General features: G+C 40.5%; 1 long non-coding RNA gene across 1 annotated transcript in view; it reads left to right on the top strand.

Annotated features, from left to right (window-relative positions):
- The first annotated feature begins 2,165 nt into the window (after positions 1-2,165).
- Positions 2,166-25,089, top strand: part of LOC130260485 (uncharacterized) — a 35,190-nt gene continuing 12,266 nt past the window's right edge. The window contains exons 1-2 of the long non-coding RNA XR_008841793.1: positions 2,166-2,254; positions 5,547-5,644. This is a non-coding gene — a long non-coding RNA (uncharacterized LOC130260485). The remainder of the gene's footprint in view (positions 2,255-5,546; positions 5,645-25,089) is intronic.

Here is a 25,089-nt window from a genome sequence, read left to right as displayed (position 1 = left end):
TCCTTTCATCCAGAAGATGTTCCTGACCACTCCCAAGACACTTTGAGATGTTTGTGCAGATGACAGAGAAATGGGTGAACTTTCTCGGTGCTGAGGAGCAGAACAAAGCTTTTATTTCACCAAAATCCCACATTAACATGCAAAATAGGCTTTACAGAGTGCTCAAGAACAATCTGCAATGAATGTTTTCCCCCCCCCTCTTCTGTGCCTCAGTACCTGCTTGTGTGTTCAACTCTTCTCTTTTTAATTGAGAACAAAGACAAAAGTTTTAACAAACAAACAAACAAATAAACAAACAAAACTTAAAGAGCCCAAAACAAAACCCCTCAAACCAAACAAAAAAACAAACAAAAGCCAAAACCAACCAAGCAAACAAACAACGACAACAAAAGATCCCAAACCCCTAAACAAAAACAAAACACAGAAAAATCGAAACAAAAAAATAAGCAGCAAGAGCTGTCAGTCTCAGTGAGGTGCATAAAATTAAAATTTTAGCTGATATCAGGCTCATAGGCCCCCTAAGGTCAGATATAGCCAGATCTGGGGCCTCTGAAATACAGAGAACTCCTAGGAATGGTGATGGAGAGAGAATGGAAAAGCACACAGAAAATAGCCAAAGCCTGAATTAAACCCAAAAGTGGGAATAAATTTAGTCTGGTCCCAAGTGCAGCAACATGGGGCTGAAAGCTGTCTCCGTTTTGTCAGCCTGTCAGGAAAATTGGGTTAAGCTCACAGATATTCAAATCCTTCTTTCAGAATTGAGGGAGACAGTTTTGGGAAGGCAGCTCTTGAGCAGTTTTTTCCCAGGATGGCAGAAATGAGCTGGTATCATTCCAGCCTTGCTCCAAAACTCCCCAAGGACACTGGCCAATAAACATCACACAGAGATTGCTCAGAAGTCAAGGGTGTGTTTCTTGAGAGCATGTCCTTCAAATTTTATTTATTTGAAACGACTTTGGACAAGAATAATTTAAGGGTCTAGGTATGACTAGCCAGGCCTGGGTTGTTGTCTGCAAGAAGATTCCATCACTTCATTTTTTTATACCACTGAGACAAGACATCCTTCTGTGCCTTTCCTTTACTTCTCCTCTTTCAGTATGTTTCAATAAGCTGTATCTTGGTTCCCACTACTACCTATGAGCAGATTCCCAAATAAGAGATCCCGGAGAAGCTAAAGCTATAAATAGATGACAGAATTATGTGGATGCACATAAAACATTTGTGTAGGAGAAACAAACTTATTCAGGAATTGTGATTATGTTACTAATGTGGGAGTATAGGCACTAATAATTTGTGTGGCAGATTATCATTGGTCTAAATTATTGTTTCTGTCTTCTACATTTACTCATTATGTTTTTCAGACCCTATCTATTTTTACTATTTTTTTCCAGTAATTTTCTGAGCCTTTCTGGTTCAGGACATTTTCTAGGAAGCTTTGTAGTTCCTAAGTCAACAGTATAAAAAAAGGTCTACTATGCATCTGTTTTTTAAATGTCACTGTTACTCCATCACTCAGAACACCTAAAAAGCTTCTGATGTGTTACTCTGGGAACACTTCATGCTTGCATAAAAGGCTTCCTTGGAGAATCTCACAAACAAGGGGTAGCCTGGCTACAATTTTCTATTTTACTTCTACAATATGCTCTCTCCCTTCTCCTGAAAATGTTTCCTTTCTTCTTTGTATACTAATAGGTTTCAACAATAACAGATGATAAATAACTGATTGATTGACTCACAAGAACAAAATCCAACAAACCACTACAATACCAAGATTATGTGAAAGTCAGCATTCTTGGACCAGTCATGGGAGCTAGCCTGACTGTGCAGTAGAATCACAGGTTTAAAAAGGAAATACAATGCTTCAGATAGAAAGATTTTTTTTGTGAAAGGAAGATTTCAGGATCTGTTCCACATATTCTCAAACTTTGCCTCCTGGAAAGAGAGACTTGAGGGAAGAATCAGATTAGCAACATGAATAAGAATTCAATAAGGTTTCCAGCTTCATTTTATAATTGCCTTTCCCCAAGAATATCCTGTCTCCTTCAAATCCTCAATCAAACCCGGAACAATAGATATCATCCTTCTATATTCAATGCTTCTATATTCTTACTCCTTCATTCACTTTCATGTCATTCCTGTTTTTCCTTTGTCTCTGTGTTTCAGCTCTCCCAGAGCCAGCTGTATTTCCCCCAGTCCCCACTTCACTTACCCCACACACTTCTTCAAGTTTGCCTGTTCCTGGATTTATGGAGAGGTGAGTATAAAGTCAATGACTGCAGTGGTGCTGCTGGAGGTACCATTCACTGGTGGGTGGGTTGGTTCCAGCCAGAAGGGACCACATGTGAATTCTTCATCTTGTACCCTGAGACATTACTAAGTGGTGACTCTCACATATCCAGACATCAATGTCCATGAAGATCTGAAATGCTTTATACTTGTACCTGTCAAACTTGCTGTCAAATTAGATAGAAATTGGCCAGTGGATATTCAATAAGTGTGAGTTGGCAGAAACAGAAGCAGAGAATCAAGCTAAGCATATATAACTCTACTTCCAGGAAATTGGGGTAGAAGTAATGTAAAAGGGTCCATCTTTAAGATCACTGCTTTCCTAGTGAAAATAATGAGTTGCACTCAGAGGTATGAAGGAATGAACATCAGATAGAAGTAGAGCCATAATAGCAGTCACAAAACTATCAATCGTAAAATGCCATAAAGTAAAATCAGACAATTATTAAGGTGAAAATCACTGCCTAGAAAATAAACCTGCCTGTTATCAATTTAGACCACATTTTAAAAAATCTCTATATAGACATTTTACCATCTCCTTATAACAATCATTTAAAATACCAGTTAGGAATATCAGACATTAGTTAGTAGTCTAGTCATCAAATTCCATGTCTACATGGTGTTGCTTGTACATTTTATTTTTCTGATATCTTCTACTATTTTTTATAGCTATGTCTGATGTGTATCAGAAAACATTTCTGCAAATGCAGAGCAGATGATTGGCTTTTACCTCTGCAAAGTTCATGTTGAAAGAAGAGTAAATCTTCACATGTCTTCTCTGCCTGAAAAACTGCATGGCAATGGAAGAAGTAATGTATTACAGGGGAGAAGCCATAAACTGTGAATGTGAGTTGTATTAAGAGCTCACAGACTCCCATTAATCATTTTACCTCATACACTCTCCAGAAAAGCTGGGAGCCCAAGGAGACCTAAGCACACCATCTTTTCAAGGTACATAATGCCATGGCTTCACGTGAATTAGCCCCAGCAGGCATCTCCCAAAGTGAGGGAGAATCAAGTCTCAAGGCAGCAACTTTCTTTCATGTATAATGACAGAAAAGCACAAAGTAAAGTACTTAGCAGAAAATTCGTGCCAGTGTTCAGCATTACCCTGGCTTTACTTTGGAAAGTCTGCTTTGTTCCTGGGGGGATGAGTCAGGTACCTAGCAGTGACAATTATGGAAATTGTTTGTATGTGTTAGGATCAGAATATCCACCCCGAGGCTGGTAGTGCTGTTCAGAGTGGAGAACTGTGCATGCTGGGGATATGTTTCCTCCTAAATGCATGCATGTATTTCTCAGCTTGTCATGGGAATTGCAAGGAGCATTTGTAGATGTAGAAGTCTTGACAAAGCTAACAAGACAGGGGGTAGAACAAGGTACTGAGGGGAGAAAATGGCACAGATGTGTTTATACTAGCTGAAAGTCTAACTTGGAGATGAACAACAGATTTAAACAGCACCAAAAGACCAAAATTCTAACCTCAGCTAAACTAAGGATTGAAACTTTAGCCTTTTCCTATTGCATGAATTTCATGGAACTAAGTTATCAGTATTCAATGCTACTGAAGCATAGTACATCTGCAAATGTCAAAATGTTGATAGCTATAAAACATGTAGTTAGGGAGATAAGAAAAGCTCCTTGTCCACATCCTCACCTGGCCACTAAATACATTTCACTTCCAAAATGAAACACAGGATTACTTAAAATTAAGTGACTGCAAATACAAAGTGTACTTTGGAGGGGATGTGGCTGTGTTTGCTCTGTTGAGGGTGAACAGAAGAGGGCTTATGGGGGGAGCTGTTCTCTCCTGCTACTTCCTTCAAAGCAATTTAAAGGAGCATCAGGTGCTGCTCATAGCTGTGACAATATCTGACTACCCACTCCAGGCAGGCACTAAGGAGGCATAAGAGGCATTTACTGGCTCTCCATCTCCCAGGGCTGAGCAGCCACTGAGATCCTTCAAGAATTTTTCTTTCAGAAAGGAAAAGAAACTTCATTGTGGCTGCCTGTGATGCTGCAAGGGGTGGCATTAGCCCCAGTCGTTACTATGGAGATGCAGTCTGTCATCCCACTATAATCATTTTGACAATGACATTTTGTTGTTTGCTTATGAGCCTGCTGTTAGGAGAAAGCATTTTTGCCAGAGATTAAGAAGAGCTGTTTGAGACTCCTGCTTGTCCATCATACAGAAAAGGGCTGAATCACAGGGTGCAGAAGTGCTTCAGCAGTGATCTGCCTCCACTAGAACTGAGCAGGATTGCTCTGTGCCTGAACTAGAAAATCCCATGCAGAAGGTATGGATACATTTTCAGGAGTTTACAACAGCATTCACAGCAATAACCAAGGGCAAATTATCTGAATAGTTGTATGCACATTTAAAAAATATGTGCTATGTGAGGCATGAGATTCATCTTTTTATTTCATCATGTCCAATACATTTTTAGTAGTTCTTGAACAAAAAATCTGTGGGCTTCTGCCCAGTTCTCACTCCATGAATTTGGTCATCCTAGGGGTTTGTAATTAATTGCCTGTTCTAATATCCAAAGTCAGGAGTGTCTCCATTAGCACTGTAGAAATTTGTAATAAAATAAGAAGAGAGGTATGAATAGAGTAAGAATGGAAACGTGTGCAAAAGCACCAGAGAAAATAGCAGAGCAAAGTTTAAAAGGTTAGGAATGTGTTAATCACCATGGAGCTCATTATCTGTTGTTTCCTGTGAACAAACTGAAGCTAAAACTGACAAGTGGATAAAGAACAGGACTACAGCTTATCAAGAAAAAAAAATAAAAGTTGTGAAATTCAGGAATTTTGATGAACATTTACAAAGAGTGAATCAAAATCACAAGGAAAGAAATCCAGCACAGCCACTCCTAGAAGATACAAAAGACAATTCAGAAATCCTAGATATATGTTGAGGCCACAGCTGCTGATATCCTTTGTCCTTCCTGTTGCATACAAATGGTCCAAAACTGCTTGGCCACAGGTGTCTTGATACTCATGGGTACAGAGGAAAGTGTGTGAATGAAACTTATGGGAGATTGAGAAGGAAAATGGGTAAAAGAGACTTGGTTAGGGATTTTTGTACTGCAAAATCACATTTCATAAGATCTCTTGCAGAATTCAGCTACAGTAGTTTCTTACAAAGCCCACAGAGCAATATGAGTACAAGGGTCTGAAATGGGCTTTCACATTCTCTGAATATTAGGATTCCTGAGATGGCTTTGTAGTTCTTTCATCTTTTTAATTTTTTTTATTAGACTTAATAACGTAACTGAGAAAAAACCCTAGAAGCTTTTCTTCAGTGTGCTTCCTTTCTAGGATTTGGAAAGGAAAAAGGAAGTTTAACTTTTTGCAGGTAAGGACCTACTGTTCTGGGTTTATCCTAATTATGTAAATTGCTTAGACAGCTTCAAGGTGCATGCATGAATATTTGCCTGCTGACAAATTTATTTGATGTAGGTCAACCCCAACCTCTTCACAGCAGCATTGCATGAGGGCTGTACTGTAGACAGGATTAGCAAAATGAACCAAATAGCAAAAAATAGCCAGAAAAACACTACCAACAATAAAACCACCAGACTTCTTCTATTTTAATCTTTCTATCTGCCAGAATATTGTCTTGTTTTCATTTAGAGCATTCAAGTCCTCAGAGAATCAGTGTGGACAATGGAAGAGGCAGGAAAGAGAAGCATGAGAAGCAATGATGGTGTCTTTTGTCACAAAGGACTATCCTGCTTCTCTTTCTCCTTGAGCTTGTCTTTATTTATTTAGGGGTGCTAGAGAAAAGAAAGGAGAGGTCAGAGGGCCAGGACCAGACAGTAAGGGGACCCATGCTGGTGGATTTGCTGTCCAGGGTCTACCAGGCACAGATAAGCTGGGCTGCTTTGGAGAACAAATGCTAAGTCACTGTCTTAGGGGCACCCTTAAACATGTCCTGCCATAATGGAACTGCATTTGCCATGGAACAAATCCACTTGAGGTATTGTCTCCTGCAGTGGTCCTTCTTCACAGGGATATTACTCACCCTAATAATCAATGATCTTGACTTATTCTCATAAACTTTGATGAAAAGGTAGAAAATACTATTCCTTCTGTATTTGACATATATCTTTGCAAAGCCTCAGAATGTCAAGGAATCAAAGGGCAGCCTAAGAAACTGCACATCCAGCAGCAAGGCAAACCAAGGCTGTGCAAATTCTGCCTGGCTGACATATCATGGTCTTTGTTTTGTGTCTTATGACAGCCACAGCTTTTTCCTTGAAGTAATTGATTTTCTAAGCGATAGTCTGGTGTGGAGGGACTGCAAGGGGACTGGAATTATTTCTCTGTCATCACTGACAACTACACAAGGACATTTTAACTGCTACAAAGTGAAAGCAGACAGGCTGCAAGAAAGACTGCATGGCATGACAAAGGCCTGACTTTTGCTCTGCCGATCTTCTAGATGACAGTTAAGTCAAATTTCTCTTTTCTGGTCACTGAAGATCTCTTAAGATTTATTAGTAAGCTAAAAGGTCTGACCAGTTTCACTTTTCTCTTTTTATTTTAAGTATTCTCCTTTATAAAGACAAATAGCCTTTGTTTTGAAAAACTAAACATGCCAGATTTAGAAACACTGCTTGAAGTACAGCTAAGGCAAAGTGTCTTCCTTGCCCCAGGTTTTCACACTCACTGTGACAATACAGGGTGTATGTTATACAGCTTCATGTACAAACTCTAACAGTCCTTGTCAATTCTGGGAAGGAGCCCATGGACCTAAGCACTGATGTCAGCCATGGCATGACTGACCAGTCTTCTGCAGCTAAGGGCACTGAGTCTGTGTTAAGCAGTGCAGAGTGACCAAAATCTTAATTCAGCACTCATCCTACATGAACTGCAGCTCGTATAAACACTGCCTGTGTGAGGATATTACCATACTAAGTTTTAATTGTACCTTTGGCACCTTTCCTGAAAAGCTTTTAAGTGGAGAATTTCCAGCATCTGTTCTGCTTTGGTTGTCTTTAGCATGGAAGTTCTGATCATATACAAGATTCAAGAGGTATGTCACTGTTTCCTAAAACTGTGGAAGTGATAATCCCCTATCCTCTTCTGGAATCATCTCCCTTCTATCCAGCTTAGCTTTGAAGTTGTCTTTCAGTGACTGCCTCACAAAGAGCCTGAAAGTCACCCTGGACCTGGACAGAGTGCTCTGATCACTGCTATTGCTGTCTGGTTCTTGAGCTTCATCAGTAACCCTGTACCATCAAAATTTCCTCTAGAAGGAAATTCCTTCTTCCTTCCCATCATGTCCCACATAGCTGCTTCCTGTCAAACCATGATTTAATCTGCAGTCTCCTGTTTAACTGCAGTTTACAGTGCTTTACAGAATTGCAAATACGTGAGATATATTGCTTGGGTTTTTTTAAACTGAATTAAGGGCTAAGACAATATTTCACAGGAAAAGTTTTCATTTAGAGTGCCTTGGTTACATCAGCAGCAGCAGCAATTGTTTTACTGCTTAAAGTGGTTGCCAAGGCTTTACACTGGAAAATTAGTTTTAGTGTAAATGAACTTTGGAAAACCCAGATGTCTGCTCTTAATGATTCTTCAAAGATTTCAATTTCCCACCATATTTCTTTGCTCACACTTTGCATCAAGCTCATTAACTTTCAGCCAAGATACAGAAATAGCTTCCTTCAAATTGTAGCATCTGATTTGTTGAAAACATGGAATTTTTTTTATTTTTTTTATTTTTTTTATTTTTTTTTTTTTTGGTGTCAGGTGTATCATACAAATCACTATATTTTCTGTTATTATTATTATACCATTTGCATGGTTTGTAACTGGGCATGACTTTCTTGACTTCATCACAGTCCCATTAACTGCAGAAGCATATTTAACCCAGGAAGAGACTGTGCAACCAGCTAACACAAAACTGACCACACATTTTGGAGTTGTTCAGATTGGGGTCTATTGCTGTACCTCTCCAGCTTTGTGACACTGTACTACTGGGAGCAATAACCTTATTCCAGGAAAAACCTGCAGGAAAGGTTAAAGACAACCTCGACCATGAGGGTCTTGCATAGGAGTTTATTCCCCCAAAAAATGTGGTTTTGCCCTGCACACTCGGGGTGCACAATACCAGCAGAGGCCTCCTGAAGGCCAGGGCAGAGCATCACCCCCTCCAGCCCTCACCTTGGACATGATTTTTCAGTCAGAGAGGCAAATGTCCTGTGCTTGGGGTTGGGCAAGATGCCTTCAGGTCCTTCTCACCTTGTTTTGATCTGAGCTTAGGTCTTGCTGCCTCTACCCTGCAGTTTAATGAAATCTGCCTCTTATAAAACAGAAAATACTTTGGAAACTCAGATGTAGAAAATCTGTGGGATGTTCCTTGCCTGCAAGGGACAGTCCTCACTGGAGATCCTTAACACTGTGGATGTAATTTTTAGAGAGGAATCCCATACACTTTGCTGTTCTGTGAAGTGTACTCTGGAGCCAGCACCTGTTGCAGGCTATTGGATACCCTCTAGACACCAACATTTGAACAGGAAAGGTAACTGCACAGCATGTGTTATATTCAAATATGAGCAACAGAGGAGAAAGTGAGAGCTGTTAACAGAAACCATTGCCTTCTCCATCTCGCTGCTCATGCCCTCCCTGTGTTTTTCTAAGAATAACCCTGTCTCTCGACATAATGGGTGTTTTGTAATATAAAGAAGAGATTCTGCAGGCTTCAAAAGTGACTATCTCAATGTTTATGAGATGTTAAAAGAATTGAATTAAAAAGCTTTTTGAAACTTAATATTTTTTCTAAATATTATTTGAATAGTCAGCATTGCAGTTCTGCCTAAAGAAAACCAGACTAACTTTGCTTAGCGTAATTAATATTGTTTATTTGCTAGAGCAGAGCTTTGATCACTTCACTAACCTTTTTAATGAAATTTTAAATGTAGATTTCATGAAAATTTTTTTAATTGCTAATCAAATTCTTAGAAGCACACTAGTAAAAAATCTTCCAGAAAAACCACAGGCTTTTTTTTTTCTTTTATGTTTGCTTTGTTTTTTTTTTTTTTAATGATAATATTTGTAAAGTTACAGCTATTACCTTTTCTTTTATTGAAGATTGCAGATTGTTTTTCAATCATCTTTTTCCCTTTGATCATTTCACAGTTTATTAAGTTCTCATGTCCTGAGATACGTATTAAACTCTGCAGATGAATTTATAGATTTCTAGATGGGTAAAATGAACCTTAAGAGAACAATAACTTTCCCAAAGTCATAAAACAAGGTCAGAGTAAAGCAGCACCAGTGTGATAGCTTGTCTCTGTGGAGAAAATTGTCACAGTAATCGTTTGAAAGATTAATCTCTGTCACAAATGATTGTCACGCAAATTAATCTAGAGCAGAAAGAATTAATCAGAAATCTGCTCCTTGTGACAAGAATTGTCACTCATGAGCCTCAAGATGAACTCCTTGCAAAGCAAAATCAGTAAAAAATGAGTGCAGGGAACACAACACAAAATTAATTATTGGCAGTTTAGTGGCAGCTTCGTGTCAAACATTCTGCTGAGAAGCTGGGAGGAGGGGCATGGCATCTGTGGGAGAATTTGTGAGCAAAATCCTTCCTCAAACCAGGAAAATCTGCTCTGTTAGCTCCAAAACTCAATCTGTCCCTGCCTCTGGCTGGTGCAAGAGTATTTGGTTAGATTGAGCCAGGTCATAGAAGAGAAGTGTTTAATCCTCAAAGCATAAGCAAGAAGGGAGATGCCAAACTTTCCTGGAGTAAGAGTTAAAAACTTTAAAATGCCCTCATATGTCATAAAGCCACTTTGAACTATGGTTCTTGAACCACCCACTTGTAGTGGAGTTAAAAAGACCAAATGACTGGCTAGTACTCCCTCCCTGAGGAAGCTCACAGAAAAGTGTCTGAGATAAGAATTAGAGCTTCAAAATCTAGATCCTATCCACTTTTAAGCAAAAATCAGCACATCTTACTCTGCCTCTCCTTGTTACCTGGCACTCTGCCTCTAGGAGTTTCTCTTGCAGGCAGTGCCTTACAGCCTTTTTTGCCAAGAGCAGCAGACAGATTTTTGCAAGTCTCTTCAGTGTCTTACCATCTTTGAGCATTTCTCATTTCCAGCCTGAATGTCCGGGTCCTCTTTTTGCCTCTTTCTTCTTTGGCTAACAAGGTCTGTTTAGATGCTCTTACCCCATTGATATTTATGGTGACTGACCATATAGAGTGTAAGTTTGTGTCATGCTCCAGATATAATCCTTATTGATTTATTGTTCTCCTCTGTCTCTGGACTGAAAACATCATTCCTGATATGCCACATCAACCTTTGTGTGGCTGAATCATGTTGATGACTCATGGCCATACTGTGAATGATTATTTCCAGTCTGGGCTTTCTCCTTTCCTCACATTAGCACAGTTCAGCCTCCAGCTTACAGCAAATCCTTTTATTAGTGTCTATGTGTCTGACCTAGCACCTCAGGATGTTAAATTTAATCTGATTTTTATTGCTTCATTGCTCAAGCTTATCAGCTGTCTCCTATATAGCATTCTAACCTTCCTCTCTGTTAACATTATCTCTCAGATTTGTGTGACAATAGTAATAATAATAATAATAATAATAATAATTATTATTATTATTATTATTATTACTACTACTACTAATATTTATTTTTGTGCTGTGTTATTGTGAACAATTAACATAATGGCTGATTGTGATCACACTACACTCAGAACCAGCCTTTTGCTGGCTTCATCTTTCTTCAGTGTTAATTGTTGTTACCTACTCTGGAGCTAGATCTTTCTCTAAAACTAAATGTAGTAATTTCTCCTGTCTTTGCCTTAAGCACTAATAATTTGTCCTTGGAATGTATGTGAACCTTAGTAGAAGGTCGACTGGGTTGTATTTATCACAGTCTTTCCTTTGAACTTAGTCTAAAATATCACAGAAAGATACCAAGTTCTGCCAAGATCTGCCAAAATCTATTGCTGTCAATTCAAGATGTATTGTATCACATTTTCTGTTTATCTCAAATTTGCTATGTGGTCTTTCTTTTGAATTTTTTTCCAATACCTTGAAAACATGGGAAACATGGCTAATAGTCCTGTAACTTTATGGGTCCTTCTCTTTTCAAAATACAAGTGCTATGTCTGTCAATTTCTAATGCACTGGCCAGAGAGTAATAGGATCATTTAGAAAAGCTTTGCTGCAGGACTTGCAATTTCACAATCTAGTACTTCATGGCTGAACATTAACCTGCTCCAAAAGTTTCAGCACACTGAACTTCGATGTTTTTTTTCATCCTTGTCGTCTGGAATTTTCCTTTTTGAGTATTCATTCCTCTTATCTGCTTCTTTATTGAAGACAAGGGTAAATAAGCCATATAAATAAGCCTAGTTTTCTTCTATCTCAAATTTGCACTCTGCACGGATCCTCCCAGGTTTAGTGTTCTCCTGTTTCTGTAGACTGATCTAGCAGAAAATTTTTATTGCTATGATTTTTAACTTGTAGCCATAAAAAATGCAGTTATTTATCTTAGCCTCTAGCAAAAATTTCATGTAGTGCTTATGGCCTTCATTTGAATGAGCTAGTCCACAAAGCTTTAGGCAAATATCACAGTGCCATTGAGCTCTATCAGGGTACATCCATACTGATCCACCTACAATACACCAGTAATGCCTTTTGCTTGAGTCACTTAATGTTTCATAGGATCATAGGATTATAGAATGGTTTTGGCTGGAAAGGACCTTAATCATCTGGTTCCAGCCCCCAAGGGTTTCTACTAGGTCAGGTTGCTCAAAGCCTCATCTGATCTGGCCTTGAAAGCTTCCAGGGATGGGGCATCTGCAACTTCTCTGGGCAACCTGTGACAGTGCCTCACCACTCTCATAGTAAAGAATTTCTTACTAATATCTAACATAAATCTAGCCTCTTTCAATTGGAAGCTCTGCTGCTATCCCTTTAGGTACTTGAATGTGCTCTAAGGTCTCCCTGGAGCCTTCTCTTCTCCAGGCCACCACCAGCTGTCTCAGCCTGTCTTTGTGAGGTGCTCCAGCCCCCTGACCATATTTGTGGCCATCTTCTGGACTCACTCCAACAGCTCCATGTCCTCCCTGTGCTGGCACCCCAGAGCTGGACACAGCACTGCAGGTGGGGTCTCACCAGAGCACCTCTTCCTGCTGGCCACACTGCATTTGATACAGCCCAGACACAGCTGGCTTTTGGGCTGCAAGTGCTCATTTTACCTAAATCTTTTATGTTGATGTGTTTACTTTTTTTTTTTTTTTTTTTCTTTTCTTCTGATCAGATCCCATTTTTCAAACAACTGTTCAGAAGTAAAACCATTTATCAGCTGTTTAATTAAACCTGTAATCTTAAAATGTTCCTTATCGTTTAGTTCAGCTTAATTTTTGTCTTACCCATTAACAGATACAGATCTAAGTTTGTAATCCTGGTTTGCACAACAGATGTCATTATACAGTCAAACATATCTCTGCATCTGGGCAGTTTTCCCCTAAGGTGAACTACATTTTGACAGTTCTCTGTGCCAGATGTTGTTTATGATCTGATTAATCTGGAGGCCTCTTTTCTATACAGAGTTGCTAATTCTGTAAAAGTTCCATGTAAAGTTAGAAAATTATCTCTTTTTTGTCCCCAGAAAATTCTGATTGGGTAGAAGCTGGAAGATTTTATGTAGTTCCAAAGTTGTACATTTCTAGCACTAAAAAAAAAAAAACCACAAAGACTTATTTTTGTCAGAAGTTCAAGAAATTGCACTAATGGCATTAAAAATAATAATTAATTCAGTTTAAAAATGAACATAAATGTCATGAATTCTCAATTTTTTGTCCGGGCACTTCTTTCTGTTGACTTCATTTCATTGATTTCTAGCAGAAGGGAGAAAGCATTTCCAACAAAAACCTGCTTTTAAAAAACCCCAAAAACTTCATTTTAAAATGTCCTCAAGTTCCCTCCCCTTAAGTTTGTACAATGAGTAAGAAGCACTTTGGATGAGCAATATACAACACTCTGTGTGGATCCTGCACTGCTCTTGCTGCCTTGCTGCTGATCCCAATGGAGTCTGCTGTTGCTGGCTGTCATGGAAAGCAGCCTGAGTGCTCTGACCTTTCTTTTCTGTACACACCTGACACTTGCTGAGTTCCCTCCAAGGGCCATTTTGTAACCCAAGCCATAAGAAATCTGCATTTTATGCTTAACTCTTCCCAGAATTTAATTGTTTTCAACCAACACCTTTTCTCAAAGGTGTCTTTTTGTGCCACTGTTTTAGTCCTATCACTGAAAGGCAAACTGAAGTAGTCGCTTGATTGGATCTACTTAAAAAGAGTAAATGAACTGCTCACAGTAGACATCAAGGTTCTGAAGATATGTGGATACAAGCACACATTAAATACTTTAAGGCAGGAAAGAAAAACCTGCACTTTTGGTGGAGACACTAAAATTATTTTTGTATTCATGTATAGAAGGGAAAATTCTTTTAAGCTCAGTCTCTCCTCCAAATCTTGCTGACTTCTTGTCCTTTTCTTTGCTCTTGCTCAGCTCAGTGCCCAGCTGTCTGAGCAGATGGCATATACCATATGACAGCTGTGAACTGGATGTTTCTGACAAGTACCATCGCAGGGACCTACCATGCAGCCTCCTGACATACATCAAAGCACTGTGGATAACTAGGCATGATGAATATATAATGAAATAATGAAAAACATAGTGGCTTGCAGCAGGATCTTCATCCCAAAGGAACTTTAATGTGCTCTGGGCATGGAGAGACAAAGGCAGGAGTCTTCCCTATTTGTGAATGAGGAATGCTATGGTGGTGAGTGGCACACTGAAATATAAGAAAGATGCTTAGGCTAGGAATTAATGCAACTACTGCATCTGCTTGACACTGGTCAAAATATATTTGCTGTGATAAAAATTTGCCTTGTAGTACTCTAGTGCTATATTTGGCAGACAGCCTCCAGAACGGAGATGACCTGAAACACTCAGGATGGAAGCTTCCTGCTTCACTTGAACAAAACTACCATTAGCACTACATTTTGGTACTACCATCAGTGTTTTCCTGATGTCCAATATGCCAGTCAGTCCAATCTAGGTTCATAGAGAAATACACACTTTGTTATTGCCAAGCTTCCCTTGCCTCTCTTTTATTTTCTTTTCTCTGCTGGTAACATGGGAAATCTGAGTCATTGGCATTTTCTTCCATCAGGCTAGATACTAGTCCCTCCACAATTCATGGATAGGGCAACAAAAAAGGAGTTTTGTGTTGCACAGTGCTGGGATCTCATCCTTAAATTTCACTCAGGTCCACACTAAAAACTGTATTTCAGGAAAAGGAATGTATGGTAGATATCAAGTAAATACTGGTAGGTGTTAGTATGATGGCAATAAAATAAACAGAATTATTATAAAAGTAAGTAATTATCATGCATATACTCCTGAGAACTGTAGCAGAGGAACCCTAGGACTCATTACTATTTCCTATTTGGTATGAAGTTGTCCCCCATAGGTCAGCTGGTGGCATGGTTTGATGAGGAAGAATTTCAGAGCTTGAATGGGCCCAACTCTAATTTCTCTTGCTGGCAGCTTCTGTGTCCCACACTGTCCCTCAGCTCCAATTCTGCTCCTGACAGCTGAATCCTGACAGCCCTTAATGCAATTAGTGGTGGAATAGCCTCCTTAATGAAATGTCTGGATCTTTTCCAGCCCAGTTCTCCCTTTCTTTACACTTTGATCTTGGTGAGCTGTCCTCGTGTTTGTGCGTGCAACTTAGGGCAAGAGTTCTGTCCTTTATATTGGACTCACTGGGTGAGGAACCTTCTTTGGCCAGTATCTTGTTCTAAATGAAGGGTTCAAAGGCTAAAGGGAGCTGTGGAGCTGAGGATGTGGTTAGCCATGGTGGCCCACGTGATATGTGCAGTTTCTGGCACTGACACTACTCTGCCCTCGAATTCTGCATTACCATATGCATGAGGATCCATCTCACCCAACTGCAGACAGCCAAAACCATCTAAACCATTTGTTTAGCTTCCCTTTCCAGCTGGTGAGAGGAACAGGCACCTTTGGGCAGAAACTCGTCCCATTCCTCTCTGGACATAATTCAATTCTCTAGGAAACTGGAGATTTCCTAGAGCATCTCAGGTAGCACTGGATGTCTGTGTTCACATCCCTGACTTGTGCCTCAGACAGGCACCCAGACCAAGGGATTGCTCCCACATCAGAGATATCTTTCTGCCTTCACTGGCTGGAGGGATGCACTGCACCTGCACAGATGATTCACACTCCCTAAAAGTGGCTACAGGAGGATACATTAGGATTTTTAACATAGAATTTATGATTATATGTAAGCAAGTGAATCATGCCACAGACAATTACCTGAGTCTAAATACTGCACTGTTAATGATTTAAGGTTAAATGAGGCAAAGCCAACACTAAAATTCCCCTGACTCCACCTTGGGAGTGGCCAATGTTTCAAGCCCTGTGGTTTCTACCTGCCAAGAACCCGTATTGATTCCACTGCCATGCCTTGTGGTGAGACCACATTGGTTTTAGTCCACTACTTTGAACTCAATTCACCCTTCAGAGTGAGAAGCTGTGTTGCTAATGACTTCTTGTTTGCACTGAGCCCTTTGCAGTTTTGCTGGACTGCTGTCTCAACTGGACTTGTCTTGAGCTGAAGTACCTCCATGTTCCAGAGCAGTTGCCAGCAGTGCAGACATATCCACTGTGATTTCCTGTGACATGAGAATGAGAGTAAACATGCTTGACTGACGTTACAAACCATTTTCTGCAATGCCGGCTTTGTACAGTGAAATGTTTAGAAATGCCTGTTATTGATATACTGAAACAAAACCACAACTACTGGGTACTTGTTGCTATCAAACACAGTTTATGTATTCCTGTCAAAAGCAGATGGGATGTGGAAATGGCATATTTCCCACATGAATAATGAAGGGAAACGTTTTCAAAGATCTTTCTCACTCCCTTTTCCCGCCACTCACTGCCCATGTTTTTTCCCTCTACCAATAATTTTATCTCTTTCCAGTAACTCTCTGAGGCTGGCACATATCAGCGAGATCACAGTCCAGGCTATTCATACTATTGCACACACTGTGATTCACATTACTAGTAGGGAATGGCATCCTCACTCAAACGTAATAAAGCAGATTTCCACTTTGCTCCAAATATTCCTTGAGTTTTTTAGAAACTCTAATTTGTGAGTTCAAAGTCAAAGAAGTTCCAAAATATGTGACTTCTCAGAAAACAAAATATTGTTTAACCCCAGAGAAGACTTTAGGGTGGACCCAAGAGCCTATAGGCTTTCTCTGACCAGTAGTGTAATGATAGTTTCTAAGAGGACTCAGCTTCCTGTTACTGGATATGATGAAGAAGTTTATTCCTGGAATAAAAACATGGGAGTCTTTACCCTTGGAATAAATTTTCAGCCACTTTTTAAAAGAAAGAATTTCTTGAAATACCCCAATCATAATTCTGGTCTCCAGAAGCTAAGTATGCTCCAGCACGCTCTGGAACTTTTTACTATGAGAAGTGTTCCACACAGAAAGAATCACTACCAGTGCTCTGCTACCAATGCTCAAAAGTATCAGAAAAATTGTGGACAGCAGGATCAGGGCAGTGATTGTCCCCTGTACTTGGCCACATCTCAAGTGCTGTGTCCAGTTCTGACCTCTCACTTCAGGGACACTGAGGTGCTGGAGCATGTCTGGAGGAAAGCAACAGAGCTGGGAAAGGGTTTGGAGCACAAGTCCTATGGGGAGCAGCTGAGGGAGCTGGGGGTATTTAGCCTGGCAAAAAGAAAGCTCCAGGGTAACCTTATTGCTCTCTGAAAGGAGGGTGGAGCCAGGTCAGGGCTGGGCTCTTCCAGGCAGCTAGTGACAGGATAAGAGGACAAAGCCTTAATCTGTGCTGCAGGAAATTTAGGTTGGACATTGGGAGGAATTTCTTCTCAGAAAGAATGATTAAACATTGTAATGAGCTGCCCAGGGAGGTGTTGGAGACAACATCCCTGGAGGTGTTTAAGAGATGGGACATGGCATTCAGTGCCATGGTCTGGCTGACATGGTGTGTTTGGTCACAGGTTGACCTTGATGATCTTAGCGGGTTTTTTCAACCCTAACCAGTTCTGTATTTCTGTAAAGTAAGCATATGCTAGTTCTTCCATTTCTGCATCCCAGTGAGATGGGCCATTTATAAGTTAGAGTATAATTACACAGGTCAATACTAGGTGAGTTTTACTAACCACAGTTATGTGAGAGGAAGGTCAGTGTTCAGGTTTCATAACTACAGAATGAGAGTGTGTTCTCCATGGGCAGTACAAAGAGAGTAGGTGTGAGTAGTGGCACAGATCTGTGAGGTGCAAAAGGAGCTTGAATAGGTGGCCTCTCCATGAGCACTGACTCTCTAGGACACCTCCCACACCACACCCTCCAAAGCTGTTGTATTAAGCCTTCGAAAAACTTACATGTTCCTTTGCACAACCTTGTCTTTGGCCAAGAGGACAACTCTGAAATATCATGGGCCAGATTTCTTACAGAAAAACATCCAAACGCAGCAAAGATCCACTTATTTTAGCCTAATTTCCATGGAAAATGTGGTGTACATAATGATGTTGAAAACATATTTCTGCCTTTTCCTGGTAATGTTTAAGGAATTGACTAATTTCAGCCACATGGGAAAGAGGAGTTCCTAAGAATATTAATTCTCCCCGCATCTTATGATAATAAGGAGCTAAGTGAAGAAGTACTTTTAGATATTTCAGAAAGAGAAGGACTGGTGGGTTACTTCAGCTCTGATTAGAAACTGGAGCATTCACACAGGATTACTTTCCTCAAAATGTAAATCCTCAATGAGCTCAGTTTTAACTTGTTCTACTGCTCACAGGACTGTGTATTTTGCTCTAGCTGCACAGGCCTTATCTCACTTCCCTCAGCTCCTTCCTTTCTTTACCTATCTGCCCTTCCTCTGCAAGGGAGTGGGACTTGCTCTTTATTTTGCTTAGTCTCCAGATCGGAAATACATCACATGAATAGGAACCACACACACCCCATGCTGACAGTGACAGTGGTGATGGTGAGTGTTGGGAGCTGCTAGAAAGCTTTAATTTTGGAATTCATAGTGACTGGCCTCAGGAGGATGAGGTGCAGGTATCTCTAGACATGGACAAACAGCAGCAGAGAGTGAAGCCAGGCACTATTAGGGTGCCATTACTGTGCTTGCAGACAATCCAGAAGCAGCAAAGTGATCCAGGTGTGGCGTGAAGCAAACTGTGCTTCAGCAGTGTTAACAGAAATGAGCAGGGCTTGTATAAGCCCAGGGAGCAGAGGTGAGTGCTTAGGAAAGGTCAGGAGGCTGGGGCTCTGCAGCTGCAGCAGGACCTGTGCAGCTTGGAATAAACACCACCACTCTGAAAGACCAGTGTGCAATGGCTTCCTATGGACAAACCTACTGAAGCCAAGACTTCAAGGATAAGAACATTTCTGTCAGTTCATAGCTGTCCCTTTTCTCACCCACAGTTTCAGTGGTCACAATGACTAAACCTGTATTCAAATCACTGTACCTGCTGCTGAGTCAGGAGAGGTTAACACACCATAGGATTTTATTATCTATGACTTTCTCTTCCAATATTCCTTTAGAAGTTGCTGCTTTCTCAGAAGATAAGGAAATTATGAAGGGACCAATTCAAAGTTTGTGCTTCTTTTTTTTCATGACCTTGTAATTTTGTTTACACATTCATCAGTCAGTGTGGTGGGTTGACCTTGGCTGGACACTGGTGCCCACAAAACCTCTCTATCACTCCCCCTTCCCAGTTGGACGGGGGAAAGAAAATATGATAGGAAACAACTTGTAGGTTGAAATGAGGCAGCTTATTAAGCAAAAGTGAAAGTTTACACATGCACCAGCAAAGAAGAAAACAATAATTTTATTCTCAGCTTCCCATCAGCAAGCAAGATCAGGCCACTTCCCATGAAGCAGGGCTTCAGCACGTGTGATGGTTGATCTGGAGTACAAACATTGAAAATGACAAATGTCACCACCCACTTCCTCCTCCTTTTCTTAGCTTTTATATCTAATCTGACATCATATGGTATGGAATATTCCCTTGGTTAATTTGGGTCAGTTGACCTAGATGTGTCCCCTTCCAGGCTCTTGCCCACCCCCACCCTAATGCTGAGGGAATGTTGGGGACACAGCAGTGATGCTGTGCCAGCCCTGCTCAGCAGCACCCAAAGCACTGGTGTGTTACCAACACCTTTCCAGCTACTAAAGCAATACACAGCAGTGTGAGTCTGCTGAGGGAATTGTATTCATTTTCTCATTACTGAAATAATTTCTTACCCACACATACAATTAAAACTACATTCTTAAACCATCTTTATACCCAACATACATAATAATTCATTTTCATTAGCTGCTATTCCCCATCCTTCCACAGATAGATGTTATTTTCCCACTTCATGAGATTCCTCCACCCCTCCAGATGTTCAAAAACTGTCCATGCATAACTTGGGTCCCATTCCATCAGGATGGGTGCTCAGGACAGGAGAAGCAGCACACTTGCTCATTGGGCACCAACACCAGCCCAGCCCAGCCCAGGCCACTGTCATACTCTCCTGTAACTTGACACCACAAATTATTTTCCTCCACCTTGAGGCATACAACTGGGTCTCCCCAGCCTTCCACATGACTCACCAAGCAGATCCACACCTTTGCTTGAGCAAACACAGTCTCATAAATGGATTTTTCTTTTCCCATGTGAGGAGAAATCCACATTGATTTCCCCATCCACTTCCCCATGTGTAGTACAGTGACCTTATCACCCCCACAAAATGTAAGGGTTTTGTTTGGACAGGACCAGGCCAGTTAGATGATCCTTAGTGTTAACCAGCCTTGGGCTCACTAAATTTGTGTCCCAATACTTCCATGGCTCATTATCAAATGCTCTTAACACATTCTTTGACAGCCTGTTATAACAATATTTCCAAAGATTGCTGGGTGATTAGGGATCTGATATATAACACAGTTGTACTGAATTTGTTGTCCCATAGTTTTACCTGCTGAGTTCCAAAGGGAGTTAATAATACCTGGCCCCAGGTCCCCATTGCTTTGAGTACTCTTGACTACCTGCTCATAAAAATTATCAAGTTTAAAAACAAGCTAGTTTTGTTGAAAAGCAATGCTTGCTTTGTCAGCAACTTTCCAAGCATCCAGTTGTTTGTACTATTCTTTCCATAAGAAGAGCTCTACATTGAACCTACTGAGATTCTTCTGAATTTCAGCATTTCTTAACTTCCCCAATTCCCATTAACTTTTGTTGCCATTTCCTCTGTGGGGTTTTTGTTCTTACAAGAAGTCATACCCTTCCAGCTTGAATGAGAAAAAATTAATTTGGTTTGTCCTGCAGCTGCCACAAAGCACTGTGTGTCTTTGTCCCCCATCTTATGGGATGTTGATGATCCATCAAAGCTGAAAGCTTTTAAGGGCAAGGTGGAGGAAAAGCTGAGAATCATCTCCTCAAGAGTATTTCTGGTGCTCTCAAGGTTTCTCCCTGGCACTTATATTAACCTTTCCATCTTGATAAGAAAGTTTTTTAATGGGACTATTTGAAGGTTTTGTTTTACTGGTTCTCTGGCCAAAGTATCAACTTCTTTCCTGAAGGAAAAGACCAGAAGAACTTGTATGTCTGTTTGCCTTCCAGAAAAGCTGCCGATTCTTTTGTTCCCTGGTTGGTAAGGTGCAATAATATCTCAGACCCCTCAATACCAGCTGTGAAACCCAGAAAGGCTTTTGGGTATGAGTTTTGTAGCTTGCTTGAATAAAACTCTGTACACCTGAGAGACTGTCCTTTCCAGCCTATTAAGCTGGTGCAATATATATGGCATTGCCTCTCTGTAAAATTTTTTTAACTTGAATTTGGAAACTGTATGGCTATCCTGTTGCAATCTCTGTATTTTTTTAAATGTAAATGGACATAAATAACCTAAATTGCTGACAAGCAATGGCAATCTAAATTAATCAGGTTCCATCTTTCTTGAAGACCCCTCAAAATATGGGTTGAGTTTAATAAATGGGCAGTTGCATCATTCTTATGGTGCTGCTTACTTATACTCTGTGCCATCTGGTGCAGTGGAGTCCACTACTACAGAGTGGAGTCTTTAGATGACTTCACTTTACTAAATCCCAAATAGTTAACTGATATTACAAACCCTTTTAAAAACTGTGATGAGCATATGTTTTTCTGGCAATTTTCCTTCAGGATCAGACATAGCAAAGATAATCTAAGTAATCTCAACCTTTTTTCATTCAGGTATACAGACTAAGAAACTTTTTGGCTTATTTAGTGCGGTGATTCAGTACCAATGTAGGAATGGCAAGATTTGCAATGCGTGCACATTGGGATGCAGTCATTTCAAAGAGAGGGGTATGTTGGGAGGTTTTGGACTACACTGTAACTTTAGCCAAGCACTTTGTGCCTCAAGGAAATGCACAAGCAATGTGCTGAAGGTACCTTACTTTGTTTGCTTACTGCTTCGCTGATGAAAGCAGCCTACAAGAATATTTTATTTAAATGACCACAAGTATCTTTCCACCAGGAAGAGGAGAAATGCTCCTTATGCATAAAGGAAAGCAAGAAGGCTTATGTATCCCTGCCTGGGCAGTACTCTTAGTCATTGTCATTTCTCTAGCACACATCTTTCCTGTAAGGTTTCCTACATGCTCCCAGAATCCCAACCAAATCCACTTTCAGATAAGCTTATTTAAAATGGACCTACTTGGATCCTAAACTTCATGGATATGGAAAGCTAAAAAAAAATCTGCTGAAATGGTAGGATGTTGATGAGGGACAAGTGCATAGGGATAATTTATGTGAGTCGCTTTGAGTTTTCTTTCCTTCAGCCTTGTACTTGCCCTGGTTACAGGAGTGTTGTCATCTCTTCCTGTGGTAGTCCTTAGGCTCTTCTTTCTCTCTTCAGTGTTTTTTGGGAACTAAAATAAGAGCCAAAAGTCATGTTCACTTTCTCCAAAGCTGTCATTGAACTGGAAAAGCCCTTTTCTATTTGAGTTTACTTCTAAGGCAATGAACCAAGAGCTCAGGGGAGCCAGCTGCAAAATCCACCAAGCCTTTCCTCCCAGGCAGTTTTTCTCCAAAAGTTTTTCTAGCTGCACCTACAGACCCTTCCTGCAATCCTCCTCTCCCTCACTCCCAAAACTCTTTGAAGGATAAATAAGTTAGTACCATTAATTACAACTTTTAGCAGCAGACTGCAACAGTGTGGTTATGTGACCAGTGAGAGCAGCTTGTCCTCTGCAGTGCAGTTATTTAACACTATTAATCCAGGCCAGCAAGGTGTCACATGGAAGGAGGGTCAGGACACCAACAGCAAAAGAGAAAACGCTTCCTGGTAATTAATGCACACACTGAAATTGTTATGGGCTAAGAGTCGGAGATTGCCATTGATAGTAACTGACTGCAAAAACACAAAGCAATACACAGGCAAGCTCTAATAATCAAAAATAGCTCAAGATAACCGTACAGCACACACAGAATAGGGTTCTTAGCTGAGAGTTATCCCTATGAGGGAAAAGATGGGTTCAGCCCATTCAAATGATCCCAGAAGTTACAATTAAGTCTTCCCTAACTTCTCCCTATTCTTAATTTACTTTAAGGTAGAGCTTGGGTGACTCTAGTGACACATATCTCTGTTGCTACTTAGTGTAAAATCACTCTGCTCTTAAAGCTATAGTCTATAAAATATGGAGTGCCTGTTCAGTGAGGGATGGTGGTACCTTGAGGTGGGTAACTTTGGGATGGAGGTGTGTGTTAGTGTTCCAATTAGGTTACAGTGAGCCAAGTTCATCAAAGGACAGTGATTAAACCACAGTTCCTGGTTCAGCTGCAAGGCATCTTCTCCTATCTCCTTGGCTGACAGCTGCTCTGTGGTTTATCGCCTACTTGGTACCATCAGGTTCCCATTCCTGCAAGGATTTCAACACAGCCTGGCAGCTGTGTCTCTGTTCCATTCCACTCCATGCCCATTTCATCCCCCTTAACATGTGCTTAAGGTTGCACACTGTGAGTGTGGGGAGTCGTTGTGGAAGAGATTTTGAGCATGCCAGCTGTATGCCAGTTGCATTCCACCCAGGGTTCAGGAACTGCATTTCATCCTATGATTTCTGTACTTTTAAAACTTCTGTTAGAATAAGAATATAACTTCCCATTTTTTTTCTCTAATTTACCCCTAGTCATCTTCCCACTCAGGGGTATACTGGTTGTTAAGGAAGAGCTCAGCCCCGAGGTTTTATGAGTTGGTTTAATTCAGCTCCAGGTGTTTGTCTTTGGAGAGGGATCCCAAACAAAGAAACCTCTGGGCTTTATACTATCTGTGCACCAAATCTTCACATGCTCTTTTTGTGCCCTGCGTGTGCTTCTTGGCCCAATGAAGATTTGTGGTCTGGGAGCTTCTAACACCTCATTGGATTATTTATCCATGTCCACATGGACAAGCCATTAATTGTTCTTATCTACCAGCCTTGGGGCCCTCCAGTGTCTCAACCTTTACCTGGAGATATCCATCTTTTTCTGTTTATGCTCCTGCTCAGCTGTTCATTCTAACAGAATTCATTTAAAGTTCATCTACATTAAGTTTGGATCAAGGCCCACTCATGCTAAAATGTAAGCAAGTTACAATTAAACTGTAACCTATGCAACTTCTAAAATTTATTTTAATCTTCAACACTGTTACGGCATGACAGTCTGCACCTCACAAAACTCCCCTGTGCATTGAAACCCCCAGGATGGCCTAGGAAACATTCACAGGGACATCTGTACATTTTGCTGATAACACATTAAGCAATTTGGGAGAGAAAGAGAGAAGACTAGAGGAGTAGGACTAGAAGCCAATGAAACGCTTGGGAAAAGGAGGATAAACAAACTTCAGCTTGCTTCATTAATCCTTGGACCATTATTTTTAAAATAATGAGAGAAACAGAAAATTATAAATGGGAATAGCAACAGTAACTGCTTTTGGAATTTCAGTTTTTTTACTCTCTAATAATATTTCTAATTATGGTATAAGCAAACCTGGTTTGAAACACCATGTTTAATGGTTGGACTCAATGATCTTAAGGGTCTTTTCCAGCCTTAGGTGTTCTATGGCTCTGGGTTAATGTCCATGCACTGGCCATTCTCTCCCATTGCTCCCTGCCCCAATCACTTCCCACCCACCAGAACTGGTACTCCTGTAAAGCACAGTGTAGCAAGCAGTTTCAGGGATGCACACTTACAAAAGCAAGGCAGAGGCTATGGAGGGCAGCCCACCCTTAATTAACAGTTTAATTAACCCTGCCAATTAGCAGTTGCCAAAAAGAAAATGTCTCTCCTTCTCAGCTGAAACCCAGTTCTTGTTGTTGCCCTGCTCCTGAGCATCAACAGTAACCCAGTGCAGGGGATCCAGCTGGAAACAAAGCACAGTCTCAGCCAAGTGTGGATTTGAAGAAATTAATCTGAAATCTCTGTTTGATAGATATAGGTGATGAAATGCAAAAATATTAAATATTAAATAGGAATGTTTTTCCCTATTGGCTTGGCTTATCTCAAAGTGGAAAGAGCTTGATCACTGGGGCAATTTCTCATTGTTTGCAACTCCCTTTTAAACACAAAGTAATTAAGTCCTAGTCACTTCTGTATCTATACAGACATACCACTGAGAGTGTACACTTTTCTTCAATTTACTTCAATTAATGAGTTGTTTCCTGGGCAATTCCATTACAAATG

This window comes from Oenanthe melanoleuca, chromosome 1 (assembly GCF_029582105.1).
Source record: "Oenanthe melanoleuca isolate GR-GAL-2019-014 chromosome 1, OMel1.0, whole genome shotgun sequence".
Lineage (NCBI taxonomy): Eukaryota > Metazoa > Chordata > Aves > Passeriformes > Muscicapidae > Oenanthe > Oenanthe melanoleuca.
Note: the sequence above shows the minus strand (reverse complement) of the source record. Positions and strands in the feature narration are given on the sequence as shown.